The 19,901-nt window shown below is 50.3% G+C and overlaps 2 protein-coding genes across 2 annotated transcripts in view; one reads left to right on the top strand and one right to left on the bottom strand.

Moving 5' to 3' along the window:
* The window catches only part of LOC128899265 (zinc finger protein 91-like), a 385,675-nt gene that overhangs the window by 266,524 nt on the left and 99,250 nt on the right, over positions 1–19,901 (top strand).
* Positions 1–19,901, bottom strand: part of LOC128899252 (olfactory receptor 14A16-like) — a 131,998-nt gene that overhangs the window by 50,433 nt on the left and 61,664 nt on the right. The window lies entirely within an intron of this gene.

The raw sequence follows: 19,901 nt of genomic DNA, 5'->3' as shown, positions 1-19,901 counted from the left end.
CACCCTTCTGCTGGGGACCTCCACTGACAGACAGGTGAGCAACCGACAGCAGGCCATGGGGAGACTTCAGCCTTGCTTGGAGGGAGGCATTCTGGAGAGCTTCATGGTGGAGCCTGTCACATCTTGGAGAGGCAAAAGCACATTTAGAGCTTAGACTGGCCTCTGCTGTGAAGGACAACAAAAAATAAATATAAATATAAATATTGCTATTAACAGCAAGAGGAAGGGCAAGGACAACCTCCACGCCTTGGTGGACATGGAGGGGAACACTGTAACAAGGGATGAGGAAAAGGCAGAGGTACTTAACACCTTCTTTGCCTCAATTTTTACTAGCAGGACAGAATGTCTTCCAGACAGCTGGCCTGCAGAGCTGGCAGAAGGAGCCAGGGAGCTGCATAGTTTCCCTCTGTTCCAGGAGCAGGGAGCTGGTGCTCTCCTCAGCCGCTTGGATCCCCACAAGTCCATGGGATCAGATGGGATCCATCTTAGGGTGCTGAGAGAGATGGCAGATGAGCTGGCCAAGCTGCTCTCCATCATTTTTCAGCAGTCCTGGCTCACTGGAGAGGTCCCAGAAGACTGGAAGCTGCCAGCATGGTGCGCATCCACAAGAAGGGCCGGTTGGATGAGCCAGGGAATTATAGACCTCTCAGCCTGACCTCAGTGCCAGGCAAGATTATGGAACAGGTCATCTTGAGGGCAATCACACAGCACTTAGAGGATGGCTAAGGGATCAGGCCCAGCCAGGATGGATTTAGGAAGGGCAGGTCCTGCCTGACCAACCTGATCTTCTAGGTGACTGCCTGGTGGATGTGGGGCAGGCTGTGGATGTAGTCTACCTGGACCTCAGCAAGGCCTTTGACACCGTTCCCCCACAGCAAACTTCTGGCCAAGCTGTCAGCCCATGGCTTGGATGGGAGCACAGTGCGATGGGTTAGGAACTGGCTGGAGGGCCGAGCCCAGAGAGTGGTGGTGAATGGTGCCACATCCAGCTGGCAGCCAGGCACCAGTGGTGTGCCCCAGGGATCAGTGCTGGGCCCCATGCTCTTTTCATTGATGATCTGGATGAGGGCATTGAGTCAGTCATCAGCAAATTTGCAGGTGGCACCAAGTTGGGAGCAGATGTTGGCCAGTTAGAGGGCAGAAGGGCTCTGCAGAGGGACCTTGACAGGCTGGACAGATGGGCAGAGTCCAATGGGATGGCATTCAACAAATCCAAATGTCAGGTTCTGCACTTTGGCCACAACAACCCCAGGCAGTGCTACAAGCTGGGGTCAGAGTGCCTGGAGAGCAGCCAGGCAGAGATGGACCTGGAAGTACTGGTTGACATCTGGCTGAACATGAGCCAGCAGTGTGCCCAGGTGGCCAAGAAGGCCGATGGCATCCTGGCCTGCATCAGGAAGAGTGTGGCCAGCAGGAGCAGGGAAGTCATTGTGCCTCTGTACTCTGCATTGGATAGGCCACACCTTGAGTCTTGTGTCCAGTTCTGGGCCCCTCAGTTTAAGAAGGACATTGAGAGACTTGAAGGTGTCCAGAGAAGGGCAGCAAGGCTGGGGAGAGGCCTTGAGCACAAGCCCTACGAGGAGAGGCTGAGGGAGCTGGGGTTGCTTAGCCTGGAGAAGAGGAGGCTCAGGGGAGACCTTATTGCTGTCTACAACTCCCTGAAGGGTGGTTGTAGCCAGGAAGGAGTTGGTCTCTTCTCTTAAGCAACCAGCACCAGAACAAGAAGACACAGTCCCAAGCTGCACCAGGGGAAGTTTAGGCTCGAGATGAGGAGAGAGTCGTTCACCATTGGAATGTGCTGCCCAGGGAGGTGGTGGAGTCCCCAACCCTGGAGGGGTTCAAGAGGGGATTGGATGTGGCACTTGGTGCCATGGTCTAGTCATGAGGTCTGTGGTGACACGTTGGACTCGATGATGCTCGAGGTCTCTTCCAACCTTGGTTATACTGTGGGACTGTGATACTGTGATACCAGAGGCTCATGGTGGTTGGGTCTCAGCCAAGAGCAGGGTCATGGCGTCCTCCTTCCTAGGTGTGGTGGGTTTAAATTACCCCCCAATGGATTTTGGGAACTAGCCCCAGGATCAATCACCAGAGCAGCTCAGTTGGGTTGGAAGCAGCTGAAGCTCTATTTACAAGCAACCCAAAGTCTAGAGGTATGAAATGCAATGGAGATGTACAAAACACAGCAGAGGTACAATGTTATATTGAGTTACAAGTCATAAACTACGCAGAAAATCCCAGACCCCCCTGGGTGGTCCAGGGGAACCTTTCACCTCCTCCCCCACTCCCTCCCTCCTTCCCAGTACCTCAGCAGTCAAAGCAGTGATTGTCCTGGCAAGACCATGGGAGAGAGAGGAGCTGCAAGCAGGGGCCACAGGAGGAAAGGAGGAGGAGCTCTGTGTGCAAGCAGCAGAAGCTGCTTAACAAACGCCTGCAGGGATCTGCACCTAGCAGTTGGTTGTTATTATTCCCTACCCAATGGGGATTCATTTACCTTTGTTTAACTCTAAGGCTCTGCAGTTAGGAACCAGGCTAAAGTTCCACCTTCAAAGTGTAACACTAGGACAGTCCCCACCCTGGGCAACTGGTGAAAAGACAACCCAGCAGGTTGAGAATGGTGACCAAAGAGGTAGAGAGCCGCTGTGAAGTTCTAGGAGGTCACCAGCAGGACCATGAGGACCCTGAGCACTTAGGCCAGACCAGCTTGAGAGCACAAGCAATTTGGGAGACAGTTGGCTCAATCTGTGGCATCCCTTCTGCTCTTGGGTCCTCTTTCTACATCCTCTTACTCCTCCCTGTCAAGAAGTCAAAAGAAGCTCTGGTCAGAACGTGAGCTCTACAGAGTCCTTTGTGTCTTCTGCAGAGAGCAGTGTAGCCCTGAACATTCTGCCTGAAAAAAAGGGACCGAGAAGAATGGGAGATGTCCTTCAAAGCCCTGGCTCAGCCCTTCTTCCAGGTACACCATCCTTTGCTGGTGGTTATGTCCATGTCCAGATACATCTGCTGAGCTCTGGGTGTTCCCACCTGGAAGAGAAGAGATTTGTGCCTTCGGTTTTGAGCTGGGACTTCATCCTGGTGTGGTCTCCTGCAGAGAATTGGCTTCTTGGAGGCTTTAGAAGCCAATTCAGATCCCCCTTGGAGAACACCACCTGTGGGTTTCTCCTTGGGTGGTTCTGTTCTTGGCTCTTTGGTGGCAAGTTCTCCTCATGCCCCCAACTTCTCCAGAGCCTTGGTTGCTCTTCTTCACCCTAAGACCTCATGAATGCTCCTTGGGCTGCTTGGGTGACAAGGGGTGGCCTCTAACGACCATTGGGTCATTCTTACAGGAACTGGAGCAGCTCCTGAATTCTGTCAAGGAGCAGAGGATGAGTGAAGGTCCCCATGGCTCCAGCCTTCTCCTGAAAATAGCTTATGGCCAGACACCACCTTTCCAAGACCTCCTAACTGAGGGGTTGATCAACTAGGCCTGCATGTGGAGGTTTGAACAGAAGATGACCATCCAGACCCTGATGCATTTCCTGCTGCAGGAATATGGAGGCACTGGAAATCCTTACCCCATCCTGCTGGAGCTCCTCTCCAAGGTTGGCTGTGGGAACATCTCCTCCCCGCCAAAACGTAGTAGAGTCAGCCTGGGTGATGTCCATGTGGCACTGGGACAACTATTATCCACCCCACTCCACGTTTCTTTGGTCCTCCTCCAGGTGGGATCCTTGTCTCTTGAGTCACTCTGGATATTGCCTTCCAGCTTGAGAATATCCAACATGTCCAACATCTGCCTGACGTCTTGCGCCTGCAGAACGCCCTGATCCACTTCTTCCAGAGCAGCCACATAGGAGAAGACTACACAGTCCAGCAGTTCCTGCAGCAACCTGAACTTTCAGGTGCGTTATGGGGTGCCACCATGGCTGGGATGTGGGTGTTGGACAGCACCCAGGTGCTCCACTGAGAAGCTGCCGCAGCAGTTTGTGTGGTGGAGCCAGCCCAGGAGCAGCCCATTGAGACTCATGGGGTCTGCTGATGTCACACATGGTCCTGAAGCCCCATGTGATACCTGCAGTGCTGTGTCTGTCAGAAGTCATCCTTAGACCTGAGATGGCTCCTTGGTGGGGCTCCTTTCTCCTCTCTCTGTGTCCACAGAGGACCAACGCTGGGCATTCAGCAGAGCCATAGAGACCACCCGGAAAGTGTGGACCAACATCAAGATGAACCCACCCAGCTCAGGTACGTGGCCACCCTCAGGGCATCATGGGACTTTTAGGCTATCAACCACCACACAGGGAGAACTTCCTCATGGATCCATAGTGAGCAGAAGTCCTTCCCCACCCTCTTCCAGGCGTCACTGTCAAGCCAGACCTCTTGCCACATGAGATCAACACCAGCACCACCACCATCCTGAGCCTCCTCCCCACCCAATTCTCCATCATCCACTTGGTGACCACATTCCTCATTCAGCTGCAGAACAGCTGTGTGGACACGGCTGCGCGGGTCACCAGGGAGAGGCAACGGTAGGTCCTCATCTGCTCAGCTGGTGTCTTGTCCACCTCTTCCCCTCACCAGGAGAGGTTTCCAAAGGTGGTGTTCAACCTGAAGGGGACTTGTGGTGGCCAGATGGTGATGTTGGAATGTCTTGGTGGCTTGGTGTTCAGTAGAGCAGGTCCTTGATGGCAGAGAAGGATCAGGTGAGAGGTGCTGCAACCACACAGAGCAACCTTCTCCCTCCCAGGTCCATCTCAGCAGAAGAAGTGAAGCCCTCCTCCGTGTTGGCCATCACCAAGAGTGACCTGCTGACCATGGCCCTGGCCAACCTGCAGTATGAGATAGAGGAGGATGGCACCAAGACAACTTACTTTGACTTCCAGCTGCTGCAGCGCCAAGTGGTTCGACGCTTCATCAGCGGCAAGCCCATCATCAAGAGCCAGGTGAGCTCAGCAGTGGCCAAGTTGGGTTGTCCCTGGCCAGAAGTGGCCTTGGGGTCTGTTTCCAGCTTCCTCTGGAGCCATCAGACTCAAGCAAAATCATTGGCAGATGCCTGTTCTACATCTGTCTCTGCTCCTTGGGTTTTGAAGGACTTCTGTAGTCAGAAAACCACTTCTCTGGCCATGAAATGGTGGCCAGAGAGGGAAGGTGAGGACCTCCATCCCTGTCTTCTGGAAAGGAGCTGTCTGCCTGGTTTCTTTGAGGAGCTGGCAGTTATTCCAAGAACTTCAAGAGGGTCCAAAGTGCGACTCTGAGCCACCTTAGTGGAGCACATCTCTGGCTGGGCTGTTGGTCTCCATTCTTTGAAACTAAAGCCTGGACGATGGGAAAGGGGAACATGAGGACCCCGGAACCAGGCTGTCCTGCACCAGCAGGTGTCCATGTTCTCCTAAAGGTGGAGATCAGCCCATGCTGGACCCTTTTGGTCTTCAAAATGGTTTCCAAGAGGACTTTCTCCATCATCTTGCTGGAGAGGCAAGATGTCTCCATGGAGATGCCTACCTCAGCCATCAGGGGACTCCCCTGACCTCCACAGCCCCACAGGAGACTCAGGATGCCATCAACCACTTCCTGCAGAACCTTTGGGGCTATCCCATGGACCCACACCTGCCCAGCTGAGCTTCTCTGCTGGCCCCAGTTAAGTGACCCCAGGCAGGTTCATGACCATCTGTCTCAAACCCTTTCCAGACAGCTCCATCTGTTGACCTCAACAATGTGAGGACCCTCCAGGACACCAAGATGAAAATCAAGGGCCAGCTGCCCCAGGTAAGAAGGAAGCCACTGGTCTTCTCCATCCGACCCTGAGGTCTCCCCTCACTTCCCATGACACAATGGGGCCTTGGGGACCAGGCTGCCATGCAGGAACATGCCAAAGCCCAACTCAAGTAGAGGGTTGGAGACCTGGTAGGACCCAGTTCTCCTGCTCCAGGGGGACAAGGATTCTGGTAGGACATCATGTTGTGGTGCTCCCAGGCCTCGTTGGGTCCCAACATTGATGTTCTCATGCAGGAGCCGCTCAGCATCAACCAGCAGAAGCGCATCATGGAAGAAGCTCGCTCGGTCCATGCCCTCTCCAAGGCCTTGGCCACCTTGAAGGTGGCTGCTGAGTTCCTGGCTGTGACAGGTGGTGACCCAGAGCAGCCACTGCCCAACTACGTCTGTCAGGAGCTGAGGATGGACACCGATGCCAAGCAGTTCCAGGACCTGCTGGTGGGCAAGGGGCAAGGGGTGGGGTGGGAGGCAGGACCTTCGTGCCTTCAGCACCCTATTGCCTCTCTGGGCAAAGCTTTTCATCTCCCATGGCTTCCACCACCTTCTCATGCTCCAAGGTCCCCAAGTCCATGGGGGGTTGGGGGTCTCCTGCTCAGAGCAAAACGATCCTGGACACCTGAGAGGGTTCAAAAGCTTGGCTAGATGTTGGCAGGTCTTCCTGCCATAGCCACCTCTGGGGACACCTTGGGCACTGAAGATGGCCTGGGACATTGGTGATGGTTTGTAGATGTGCTAACCTGGATGTTTGAACTGAACAGTTGAGGTGCAGCCATCAGGAGATGTTGGTGGCCCAACATGTCCTCCTCCAGGAGTTAAGGTCCTCCTCTGTCCCTCTTCCTCAGGTGGTGCCCAACACCCAGCTGAAGCACATCTTGTCTCTGTGGAAGGTCCTGGCAGCTCGCAGGTCCATGCTGTTGGTGCAGATGAACCAGGTGAGGCAGACGAAGGAGGAGGGGAGGAGGTAGGAGACTGGGCAGCCCAGAGGAGAAAGGAAATAGGACGCCATAACCAGGTGGCATTGTGACACCCTCCTCTCATCCCTTCCCTGAGTCAAATGAGAAGTCACTTCTCTGGGTACTTTCATGCCTGGCTTCTGCCTTTGAAGCTCTCTGGTGGCCCAGATAAGAGGATCAAGGACCCAAGAAGGGTCGTGGTTCTCCCTCCACCAGATGTGACCTCTGGAGCCATCTGGGTGGGATGTGCTGGGGTGTCCTTGATGATGAAGCTCCTTGGTCTTTGCAGGATCCCTTCTACCTGGTCCCTGAGGAGTTCCAAGGTCAGCTGGATGCGGAAGAGGTGAAGGACCTGGCCTTGGCTTTGTCCACCACCGACCTCGACCTCTTCCTCATTGAGCTGCATGAGATGATCATGGTGGCACTGTCCAACCTGCAGCCTGAACATGAGTAAGTGTTGCAGTTTGAGCTGGGTGCCCCCCTGGTGTGTTCACTTCCTGTGTCCAGAAGTCCAGCCCAGAGGGATGGACACAGGAAATTGTGTGTATTTCCTACCATAATTCTTTGCACCACTATAAGATCCAGTGCGGGGTCTAGCACTTTCTCTTTTCTTCCTCCTCTGCCAGCCGGTAACTGGGGGAGATGTCTGCTGGCTTTGGGCCTGGCTAGGCCCAAGGCCACAGGGGGATGGGCAGTCTCAGGCCTGGCCAGCTGAGACTAGCCCAGCAGAGGAAGGGGGAAGAAGGAGCCCTGAGGGTCTCGGGTGTACCCTCAGGTGGGAATGGGATGCCTCTGGGTTTGCTTTGGGATCTTTCTTTGTCACTGCGCTTTGGGTTCTCTGTAACATTCACTGCTTTCTATTTAAACTTTCATCACTTTTGCAATCCGTTTGTCTGAGTGTTTTATTCCTGCCCGTGGTGGGGAGAGAGGGGGCTGCCTCAACCCAGCACAGTAAGTCCAGGTCATGTCCTGGGACTGTCAGAGCACTGGCAGAAGTCAGAGCATCTCAGGAGGGTTTGGCTAGGGAGAGGCCTCTGGAGTTCTCTGCTCAGGGTTCTGCTCCAGGCAGAAGGCCTCAAGGCCTCATCTGGTTCATTGCTGGTGGATCTACATCTCTGGAGATGCCCATCTTGGAGGGGCCTGTCCCAAAGTAGCATCACCCCTGATGGAAAGAGGCTTTTCCTGTCTCCAACCATCAGCTGCCTTGTTGGCTTCTGATGCCACTGGAGGTACCTCAGGGTGGCCTCTAGCACAAGGTGTTGGCCATCCTTGACCAGCAACCTTGGCCACCTGGGAGAGCCACCCCTGATCAGCAATGTTGGCTACTACTGCCTAGCAGCCATGGCCACCACTGAGAGCCACCACTGGCCAGCAGTGCTGGCCACTATTGAGAGCCACTACTGAGAGCCACCATTGACCAGCAATGTTGGCCATCACTGAGAGCCACCACTGGCTAGAGATCTTGGCCAACATTTATCAGCAATCTTGGCCACCACTGACCAGCAATGTTGGCCACCATTGACTGGCAGCCTTGGCCAAGAGAGCTGAGAGCTGACACTGGCCATGGCTGATGGCTGGGCATGATGAGACATCCATCCCACCTCGACTCACTCACCCCCTGCTCTGTCTCACCCCCAGGTTGAAGTATGCCTTCAGGTGGTTCCTGGAGAACAATCAGGACTCTGATGACTTTGTGGACACCCTCACAAATGCCCTGGGCCAAGATATTCGTGTCAAGAACACCCTCTCTGTCTGGAGGACAGCTGCCAGGACCAGCCAGATCCATCTCCCTGCATATGGCCAGGAGAGACCAGCCCAAGGCAGCCATTAGTCTCCTTCTCACCCTGTCTTCACTGGTGGACAGAGAGGAAACATCTACCCCACATCCCACCATCCACACATGAGCTGCACGTGGGCTCCTGGAGCAGCTTGAGCCTCCAACCCCCCCAAATCCTTCTCTTCTTCCTGAACCTGGGTGAGAAGCTCTCACCTGGACCCACCACTGACCACCGGGAGACCTCAAGTGTCCCCAGACCACCCCTTGACCCTACAGACCCCCCACAATTACCCACAGCTTACCCACAACTCCAGAGATGCCCCTCACAATCACACAGAGGGCACAGACCCCCTCTCATAGCCCCATCATAACAGTAATGATTTCATAGGCCATGAATGTGGACCAGCAGTAATGACCCTTCTTCTGCCCCAGTGTCAGATGGTTTTGATTGAAGCAAAAGCAGGAGCATGAATGATGAAACAAGGGATCAGACACTGGGAACTTACATATGGAACTAGAGTGAGATTCTTGTTAGGCTTTATTATAATCAGTTGTTTATGATTCATTTGACTTGGTTTAGTATAGAGTAAGAGTTTAGGTTTTATTATATCCTGCTGTTTATGAATTTTATTTGGTTTAATGTATGCATACTAATGCCCCAGCGAAATGTTAGGAACTAGCAGCTAACAGTTGAAGTATTATGGAATAATGAGTTGTTCAAGGATGAGAAAAGAAGAGAGATTGCTACAGAAGACCTGAACACAAGGGACAATTGTGAGAATCGTCAGAACCTATGTGAAATCCCATCCCTGGGAAGGACCTTGGTAGTTACAACAGAGCTAAAAAGATACAATCACAAGGACTCAGCACACAACCCACCAGCTGTGCTGACCAGAGGATTACATCATTGAAAGACCACCAGAAGGACAAACTAATCTAAATAAACCACCTTTATAGGCATATGTATTAAGGGTAGAATATTTAAAGGGTAGTTAGAAAGTCAATAGTGTGCATTTAGCACCCAGCTGCTTTGCATGTCTCTTATTGCTTTAAAATTGCTCTTTTTGAATTAAAACTATATTCAATCGACTTTAATTGGCTCAGTCATTTATAACATACTGTGATAACTCCCCAGACCACCCCCTGACCCCACAGACCCCCCACAATTACCCACAGCCTACCCACAACTCCAGAGGTGCCCCCCCCCCCAATCACACAGAGGGCACTGACCCCCTCTCACAACCCCATCATGGTAATAATGATTTCATAGGCCACGCATGTGGACCAGCAATAATGACCCTTCTGCCCCAGCGTAAACACAGATTGGTGCAGCCATTCCCAGAGCACATTTCCTGCCAGCACTTGGTGTGGAGAAGCTCTGTAATAAATGTAGGACAAAATTTTGGCCAATCAAAATCTTATTGAGAGCAAATGAGCAAAAGCAGCGCTGGGCGGCCGGGGACTCTCCTGCTCTACCGACGGCTCGTGGACTCTACCGACTTGGTCTTGTCCTTATGTAGCCTTCAGGCTACGCAAGGTCACGCTCTGAGGTCTTTCCAGTACCGCACCCTGCTCAGGTCCTTCTACCAGTGCACACGCCTGCGGGTTCGGGCAGGGGTCGTCCTTTCAGCTGGAGGTCTGTCTGATGAAGGCTCCTAAGTCTTCCTCATTTGTCCTTCTCTTGACCTTAGTTGTGCACATTGTACCAATTCTCCCCTCCGAGACCAGTTCTTGTTGCTGAGCCATTTACCCACAGTACATTGAGCAATCTTATAAGGAACAGAATACTGTGGCCTAGGACAGCACTTTGCAAACCAGAATATTGTGGTCTTCAACATTGTTCCACTATATAGTCACTTATCAACTTCACAACTTTTAACCTCCTCATTCTCCTCTAATCTAACAAATATATGATTAATTTGTCCCAACTATTACAATCAACTACTACAAGCCCTTTGATGAGATGCTGATATAGAAACACTTCTCATGGACGCTTCCTGTGAGAAACTGAGATGTTTGGCTTTGGCAAGGGGAATTGCTGGGGACCGTGGGGTTCGATCTTTAAGCTGATTGGCTGCTTGTAGTCTGTGTTGTGTGGGAGGTGTGTTGAGACAGCAAGGTGAGGCCTGGGGATGTCTGAAGCCTGGCCAGGTCAAGAGTGCAAGTTTTGTCCCAGCCCTGATGGAGGTGGGTGGGAGCATGCAGAGGGATCTTTGGAGATGTGTATGGGAGATGTGTGTGTGACGTCTGTAGGAGCTCAGCTCCTGCGGTTATGGCTCTTAGCGAATCTGCTCTGTGCCCAGAGCTCTTTACCTTTGTTTTACAGCAAACTGCTTGTATTCAAAATTCAGCAGTGAGCTCCTGTCTCACACTTCCCATCTGAGGGACGCTGGGAGCAATGAACGCAGGAGAAGCTGTCTTGATCCTGCTGCTATTTCTGAGCTATCAAGCAATGGCCACCTGCTAGTGCTTGCCTCCGACAATCCCTTTTGGATGCAGCCAGCCCTTTGCAGGGTGCACAGTGGTCTAACATCATCTTCCATGTGCCAGAGCCCAGCAGAGGGGAAAAAGTAAAGTTTGTGTGTTGAAATAAAGACAATTTAATAGGACAGAAAATGAAAGGGAGATGGAATAATAACAATAATAATAATAATCTAATTAGAATGTTGTCTTAGTTTAAAGAGTGGACAGAGATAATTTTACTCCCAACGGAAGTAAACCAAAGCCACTCTCGTGGAATTGGAGATAAGTACAGAAATTGTATTCAAAAATAGAGAGGAAAAATACAGAATGCATGAAAATGCACAAACCCATCCCCCAAGCAGACTGAACCACAAACCCCAGCTGCTCCTTTTTTCCCCCCACTCATTGTCTCCCTGGCCTAAGCAGGCCATAATTGCACAGGAGAGAATTAGTCAGGCCTCTGCAGGTCTGCCCTTCATGTTAGCAGGAGATAAGGACTCCCTCCAAAGAGCTGGCAGGAGGCAGAGCAAGAGCGAGTTGGCCTTGCTGCCAGCTGTAAAGACAGAGCAGAATTCTGCCATTGAATAACAAGGGCACAATTTTCCACTCCATCCTAGAGGACTCAACTCTGTGCTTTTTTAAAAGAGGCACCACCTCAACCCATGACAAATCTGCACAGGACACATTTGACAATAGAAGAAAACATCCCTGTCTCATCTTTAGTTCCATATTCTTATGTAGTCCATCCATACTTCTGTTTTAGAGTTTCTGCTTGTGGCCGTTTGACGCTGTGCCTTTAAGAAAGGGGCACACCGGCTAAATGTTTGTAAAATATTTTGGTATTCTAAACGAATTTCATTGGCCAAGGATTGTGGGAGGAGAGATTGGACCCAGGGGAGTTGGGAACTTTCCCTCAGTCTTCCTTCCTTCGCTGTCCCTTTCGGCTGGATCTGCTTCTGGGATTCTGGCCAACTAAGATAAGATACTAACTCCTGTGCAAGGCCTTTATTCCTTTCCTGCCCTGTTAACTGTCCTCGTCTCTTCTTCTACCTCTTTTGGGGGAGAAGGGAGGTAGGGGGTTGAAGGGGGCACAGGGGGAAGCCCCCTCTGTGGGGGGTCTGGTTTCTGGTTGAGTTCATTTGCTGTATATTCCTGTATATATTGTAAAATACCTGTATTTGTTGTGTTACATAGAATCTGTTTCCTTGTACAATATACTCTCATTTCTCCGACTGGGTTTAGCCGTGGTTTCTTTCTCAGTGGGGGAGGGAAAGCAAAGCCTTTCCTTTCGAACCAACCACACACTCTTTTTTATTGGCTCACCAACGTGGGGCCGGGTAATTAAGTAATTAAGTTGATTTATTGCTTGTCTCAGCCGGAGAAACGAAATGAAGGTGCTCTGGGTTTTAGAACGTTTATTCTTCTCGGTCTGTGGCATGTTGGTCTACCGGTACTGCATCGGGTTGATGTTAGACCAGATAGGTAAATATTTAATGCGTAAAATCTATTTGTGGTTTATGCATAGGATCCAGCTGTTGTATAAACACTGTTTGGGTTTTTTTCGGCTCACTAATTACGGCAATAGAACGTCTTCCACTTTGCCGATCGAGATAAGGGAGTTTAACACTTCAGGAGGTCAAAGAGTAACTTTAAGTGCTGGCTGGGATCTTAAGGTGATTTATTTGACAGGTGTAATCCTGCTGTTGCTGATAATTATTGTGTGTCTGCTGTGGGCTCTATATATAGAGAAAAAGGTTTCTCGACCATGTTTTGTGATTAAGCAAAAATCTAGGAAGCGTAGGCGTTCCTCTAAATCTGCCCCAGAGTCCTCGAGTGATGAGGAAGGGGCTGCGTCAGTTAGAAAAATAGCAAAACCTATTGGCAAAGCAGCCTTAAATGCTCCACTCTACGACTTTGGCAAGCAGCCAGGGGCGGCTCCCATTCCCAAGATGGCGACCGGTAGTGAGGCAAGGTCATTTCCGTCCGCCATGACAGGACCGGAAGGGGCCCCCACGGCGGCTGATTTAGATCAGGACCTGTCAGCTTCTATCAGGATGGCTGTAAATTCAAACACAGCTCCAGTTAAACAAGTAGCAGTCTTAAAGACCAGAGGTGGAAAGGCCAAAGCTGATCCAGGAGCTAGTGGAGCTAATGGAGGAGAAGAGCAGGAGACTGATCCTGGTGAGGGAACCTCTGCTAAACAGGATGATCCTGGTGAGGGAACCTCTGCTAGGAAAGTGCCTGCTGAAGATGAGGAGAAGATTTGTCTTAGAGATATAGCTGAGTTATTGAGATCATCACAGGATGGAGATGCAGCTAAGACAGCAGCTGGCAGTGGCGCTTTTCAGCTTAAAGAGGTCCTTAGGAGAGTGACAGCAGGATTATGGGGACAAAAGGTTCAGGAAGATGTGATAGATGGAGAGCAAGATGACATCACCGAATGCTCGTCACCGAGGGAGGAGATTCGCAATGTCCGCAAAGATTACCTCAGAGCAGATAAGGAACCCATCCTATCTTGGCTTGCTAGGTGTTATGATACAGGTGCTCCAGCTCTAATAGTTGGAGACAAGTCAGCAGCTCAGCTAGGAACTCTCTCAAAGGATAATGGAATAGATAGACATCTAGCCAGGATTCTCGGTAAGGTTAATCTGTGGATACGCCTTTTAATGGCGGTTTCCCTGAGATACCCTTCCCGAGATGACCTTCCATGGAATCCTAAGCCCTGGACTACCATAGATGAGGGAATTAAGCGTCTGAGAGAGTTTGCCATTAGAGAGATACTCTATGGTGACCATGATACTCTGAATCCTGACAACATTCCTGTGGCAGCTGGTCTTGCTAAAAAGCTCATCAAACTTGCTCCTTCCAATTATGCAAACATTTTGGCAAGCAGAATTGTGGCAAGAAATTATGGTGGAGATCCTCCTACGGTTGGCCAATTCACTGATCAACTAAGACAATTGGATGATAGCATGACACGTGTATCTTTGGTTTCAGCCATTGAAACGCTGTCTGGAAAAATTGAGAATTGCATGAAAGAGCTGAAAGATTCCATATGCCAATTGGCACAAAGAGATGATTCCAATTCTTCCTCCAGGTGGGTGCAGGTTTCAGCTGTGAGGAATAGACGTCCTCCAAGGAGGTCATTCCAAGACAGGCCAAACCAAAACAGACCACCAAGGCAATCACGTAGGACCATTTGGATAACTCTACGTGATCAGTTTGGTGAGAACATGAACAGGTGGGATGGCCAACCAACTTCTAATCTTTTCAGGAGACTGAGGGAACTGCAAAGTGGCAGAACCCGAGGTAGCAATACCAGAAGGGTAGCTGTTACTTCCACAGTTCCCCAGGACAACAATGACAGCTCCAACAGTGACTCCAGTTCTAACACTGCACAGTGTGCTCGTTGCACCTGTGGAAATGTTCCCCACAATTAGGGGTGCCCTGCCTCCCGCCAGGGGGAGGAGAGGGATAATGGAGATAACAGAATCTATTGGGATGTGTACATCCAGTGGCCTGGCACTTCACACTTTCAGAAGTACAGGGCCTTGGTTGACACAGGAGCTCAGTGCACCATATTGCCATCAAATTATCAGGGATCAGAGTCCATAACTATTCTGGGAGTCACTGGTGGATCTCAAGAGTTAAGTAAGGTAGAGGTTAATATAAGTCTAACTGGTAAGCAGTGGAAGAAGCATACAGTTGTGACCGGACCTGATGCACCTTGCATTTTGGGAATTGATTTTCTGAGAGAAGGGCGTTTCAAGGACCCTAAAGGTTACAAATGGGCTTTTGGAGTAGCTTCTGTAGAAATTGATGGACAAAAGCTGAAGCTGTCTGCTAGACCTGAACTCTCTGATGAATCTGCAGTTGTGGGACAACACAAGATTCAGGACATGAAGTTGCCGGTTGCTTCTCGGACTGTGCATCACAGACAATACAGAACCAACCGTGACTCTTTGTTGCCCATTCAGAATCTGATTCGTCAGTTGGAGAGTCAGAAAGTCATCAGCAAAACTCATTCACCTTTCAACAGTCCAGTGTGGCCTGTGCGAAAGCCGAATGGAGACTGGCGTCTGACAGTGGACTACCGAGCCCTGAATGAAGTAACTCCGCCTATGAGTGCAGCAGTACCAGACATGATGGAACTCCAGTATGAGCTGGAATCCAAAGAGGCCAAATGGTATGCTACCATAGACATTGCTAATGCATTCTTCTCTATTCCCATAGCAGAGGAATGCAGGCCTCAGTTTGCTTTCACCTGGAGAGGAATCCAGTACACTTTCAACAGACTGCCAATGGGCTGGATCCACAGTTCCAGCATCTGTCATGCAGTAATCCATGATGCTCTGGAGGAAGGTGGTGCTCCAGAACACATCCAGTTCATCGATGATATCATCGTCTGGGGTAAAACTGCTGAGGAAGTCTTCGAGAAAGGTAACAAAATCATGGACATTCTTCTGAATGCAGGTTTTGCCATCAAGAGAGACAAAGTGAAAGGTCCTACCACAGAGATCCAGTTTCTGGGAGTGCAGTGGCAGGATGGACGCCGACACATTCCAGTGGATGTGGTAAACAGAGTCTCTACCATGGCAAATCCCACCAACAAGCAAGAAACTCTACGTTTCTTGGGGACAGTGGGATTTTGGAGACTACACATTCCTGGATACAGCCAGATTGTGAAACCTCTGTATGATGTGACTCGAAAGAGGAACAGTTTCCACTGGGGACCTGAACAACAAGCAGCCTTTGACCAGATAAAGCAAGAAGTGGTACAAGCAGTGGGTCTGGGACCTGTCCGAGATGGTCCAGACATTAAGAACATTTTGTACACGGCTGCAGGTGACAATGGTCCAACCTGGTGCTTGTGGCAAAAAGCTCCAGGTGAGACACGTGGACGACCTCTTGGTTTCTGGAGTCGAGGTTACAGAGGTTCAGAGGCTAATTACACTCCAACAGAGAAAGAGATTCTAGCTGCCTATGAAGGAGTGAAAGCAGCTTCTGAAGTGATTGGAACTGAATCCCAACTTCTCTTAGCTCCCAGATTGCCAGTTTTGAATTGGATGTTCAAAGGCAAGGGTTCCACACCACATCATGCTACAGATTCCACCTGGTCCAAGTGGATGGCTCTGATAACACAGAGAGCTCGAATGGGAAATCTTGAAAGACCTGGTCTGGTGGAGGTGATCTCAAGTTGGCCTGAAGATACCAACTGTGCTAAACCTCCAGAGGAGAGAGTAACTCGTGCTGAGGAAGCTCCTCCTTACAATGACCTTTCAGATGATGAGAAGAAATATGCTTTGTTCACAGATGGTTCCTGTCGTCTCGTCGGGAACAAGCGAAGGTGGAAGTCTGCTGTGTGGAGTCCAACACGCCGAGTTGCAGAGGCGAAGGATGGAGAAGGAGAATCCAGTCAGTTTGCAGAGGTAAAAGCTGTCCAGCTAGCTCTCGACGTAGCTGAACGTGAGAGATGGCCAAAGCTTTATCTCTACACCGACTCCTGGATGGTAGCCAATGCTCTATGGGGTTGGCTAAAGAACTGGAAAAAGAATGGTTGGCAGAGGAAAGGAAAACCCATCTGGGCAGCCGACCTGTGGCAAGACATTGCTGATCGAATCGAGAGAATTCCAGTGAAAGTGAGACACATTGATGCTCACATTCCCAAGAGCAAAGCTACTGAGGAACAGCAGCACAACCATCAGGCAGATTTAGCTGCAAGAGTTTCTCAAGTAGACAAGGACTCTGAACTTGATCTCGACTGGAAACACCGAGGTGAGATATTCTTAGCTCGGTGGGCTCACGATTCGTCAGGACATCAAGGCAGAGATGCAACATACCAATGGGCTCGTGACAGATCCATAGACATTTCCATGGATGCTATCACACAAGTCATCCATGACTGTGACATTTGTGCTGCTATTAAGCAGGCAAAGCGAATTAAGCCCTTGTGGTATGGTGACAGATGGTCCAAATACAGGTATGGTGAAGCTTGGCAGATTGACTACATCACTCTACCACGTTCTCGTTCTGGTAAGCAGTACGTGCTTACTATGGTAGAGGCAAACACTGGATGGCTGGAAACTTACGCAGTCCCACATGCAACTGCACGCAACACCATTCTCGGTCTGGAGAGACAGATCCTGTGGAGACACGGAACTCCAGAGAGGATTGAGTCAGACAACGGAACTCACTTCAAGAACAACCTTGTAAAAAGCTGGGCAAAAGAGCACGGTATTGAGTGGATTTTCCACATTCCTTACTATGCACCAGCTGCAGGGAAGATTGAACGCTACAACGGTTTGTTGAAGACCACTCTCAAAGCCATGGGAGGTGGATCTTTGAAAAACTGGGAGAAACATTTAGCACAAGCAACCTGGCTGGTGAATAGTAGAGGTTCAGTGAACCGAGCTGGACCGGCACATTCAGATCTGCTACGGAGAGTAGAAGGTGATAGAGTTCCTGTTGTTAGAGAAAAGAATCTGTTAGGTAAAACTGTTTGGGTATTTTCGCCCTCAGGAGAGGCTAAACCTGTCCGAGGGGTGGTTTCAGCAGAAGGTCCGGGTCACACTTATTGGGTAATGCAAGAGAATGGTGAAATTCAGTGTATTCCACAAAGAAATTTAACTTTAGCTGAAAGAGTTTAATTTCAGACTGTTGTACAGCTACAACGCGCCCAAAGGAAGAATCCCTGAGGAATCTACAGTGCACGAACCCTGAGAACCCTGAGTCAACTGAGAGTCCCTGTGTTCCTGTTTGCCTTTTCTTCACTTCGTCTGCAGAGAGACAAGCTGGTTTCCATTTTCTTATTTCCTGACTTTTTGGACTTAAGAATCATCTACATCTGAGTATAGCCGGAACGGACTATGAACTTTACTCACAAACTGTAAATATTGTTTCTGATTGGATGGACAGTGCGAACGACCAATGAAATTGTTTAGAAGGGGTGGATTGTGGCCGTTTGACGCTGTGCCTTTAAGAAAGGGGCACACCGGCTAAATGTTTGTAAAATATTTTGGTATTCTAAACGAATTTCATTGGCCAAGGATTGTGGGAGGAGAGATTGGACCCAGGGGAGTTGGGAACTTTCTCTCAGTCTTCCTTCCTTCGCTGTCCCTTTCGGCTGGATCTGCTTCTGGGATTCTGGCCAACTAAGATAAGATACTAACTCCTGTGCAAGGCCTTTATTCCTTTCCTGCCCTGTTAACTGTCCTCGTCTCTTCTTCTACCTCTTTTGGGGGAGAAGGGAGGTAGGGGGTTGAAGGGGGCACAGGGGGAAGCCCCCTCTGTGGGGGGTCTGGTTTCTGGTTGAGTTCATTTGCTGTATATTCCTGTATATATTGTAAAATACCTGTATTTGTTGTGTTACATAGAATCTGTTTCCTTGTACAATATACTCTCATTTCTCCGACTGGGTTTAGCCGTGGTTTCTTTCTCAGTGGGGGAGGGAAAGCAAAGCCTTTCCTTTCGAACCAACCAACACACTGCTTTAATCATCTAATTGACACAAATTTTCACTCCATTCATCACAGAAAGGTTGGATCATAGCAGCCCTTCACCATTAACCAGTTTGCAGTTTCCAAGGTGTAATGGTTTAGCACAAGGGCTAACCTGCCTGCTGCTCCAACACACAAGTGAGGGGAAGAGTAACAGACACAGCTCAGGGCTGAGATCAGGACAGAAGAGTTTAATGTATCACAAGATATCCTAAGCAAAATTCATAACTACCTCAGCTAATAATCTAATTAATCTAATAATGCAATGCAGGAGTACCTTAGTTTAGCCTATTTGCAGAAGCAGTGCAGTGAAACACACAGGGGGAAAACAGCATAAACCAGAAAACCAAACCCAGCTGCTACCCAAGTGCCTCTCTTTCCACCACCATGCCTGCAGAAAAGAGCAAACAGCCAATAACCCAGAGCCCAGAAGCAGCAGCTGGAACAGGAAGCCTCCCATGTTGCAATCCGAACTTCAAGCCCCGTAACACTTTGTTGCAGTCAGCACTTTCATTTTGAAGCTGGCAGGGCTGCAGCCTGGTGTGAGTAACAGCAGCAGGTTCAACTCAGTCCATGACACTCAGCAATGTCTAAAGCCAGTTGGATGCTTTCAGCTCTGCACACTGACTCCATTCACCTTCTCCCTCAGCAGCTTTGGTGACTCCACGCAGCAGCCTTCCACCTTCAGTGCTTTCCCATGCTGCAGCAGGACCATCGGTGACCAGGGCAGATGTGTTTTCACTACCTGGCAGTTGGTTGTGTGGGAGAGCCTCCTCAGCACTTGTCATCTCCATCTCCCCTGGTGATATCCCAAAATCTCTGCCTTCTGGCCAGTTTGTGATGGCTTCTAAGCTTCCTGGGCAGCCAGGGCTCCCTGCCCGAGCCTGTGGTGTTATCAGTGCAGTCCAGGTGGCACTGGCTGCACGATGGCTTTGAACATCCGGCCCAGCACCGCCAGCTGGGCTGTCAGGAGGAGCTGTGTTTCAGCACTAACCACTTCTGAGGCAGCTCCAATTCTTTCATGTCCTGCCAGTAGCTCGTTTTCAGTTGGAGTGGAGTTGGCCTCAGCTCCTTTGTAGCCTTGACTCCAAAACCCTGGGGGTCAGCCTCAGGTCTCCCTGGTAGCTCTCTGCTGGGGGCTCCAGGTAGGACCATTCTTCCTGGCTGCAGTGTAGGGCACATTTGTAACCTCTTGTCCTTTCTGGACTGGCCTAAGGGCTCCTGCATGAGCCATGTCCTGTTTCATTGGCTCAAAGGACTGTCACATTGAAAACCATTTTTCTTCTGAGCAACTTGGTAGAGAGGGCTCAGAGTCAGGCTGTGGTCTGGGACATGCATCCTCCAGACACCCACAACACCCAAGAAAACCTTGGGTTTGCTTGTTATTGGTGGGTGGAGACACAGCTGCAATGTTTCTGATGCCATCCAGTGGAATCTGGCGGTGCCCATCCTGCCAAAGTATCC

This window comes from Dryobates pubescens, chromosome 42 (genome assembly GCF_014839835.1).
Source record: "Dryobates pubescens isolate bDryPub1 chromosome 42, bDryPub1.pri, whole genome shotgun sequence".
NCBI lineage: Eukaryota > Metazoa > Chordata > Aves > Piciformes > Picidae > Dryobates > Dryobates pubescens.
This window is presented reverse-complemented; position numbering and strand designations above follow the sequence as displayed.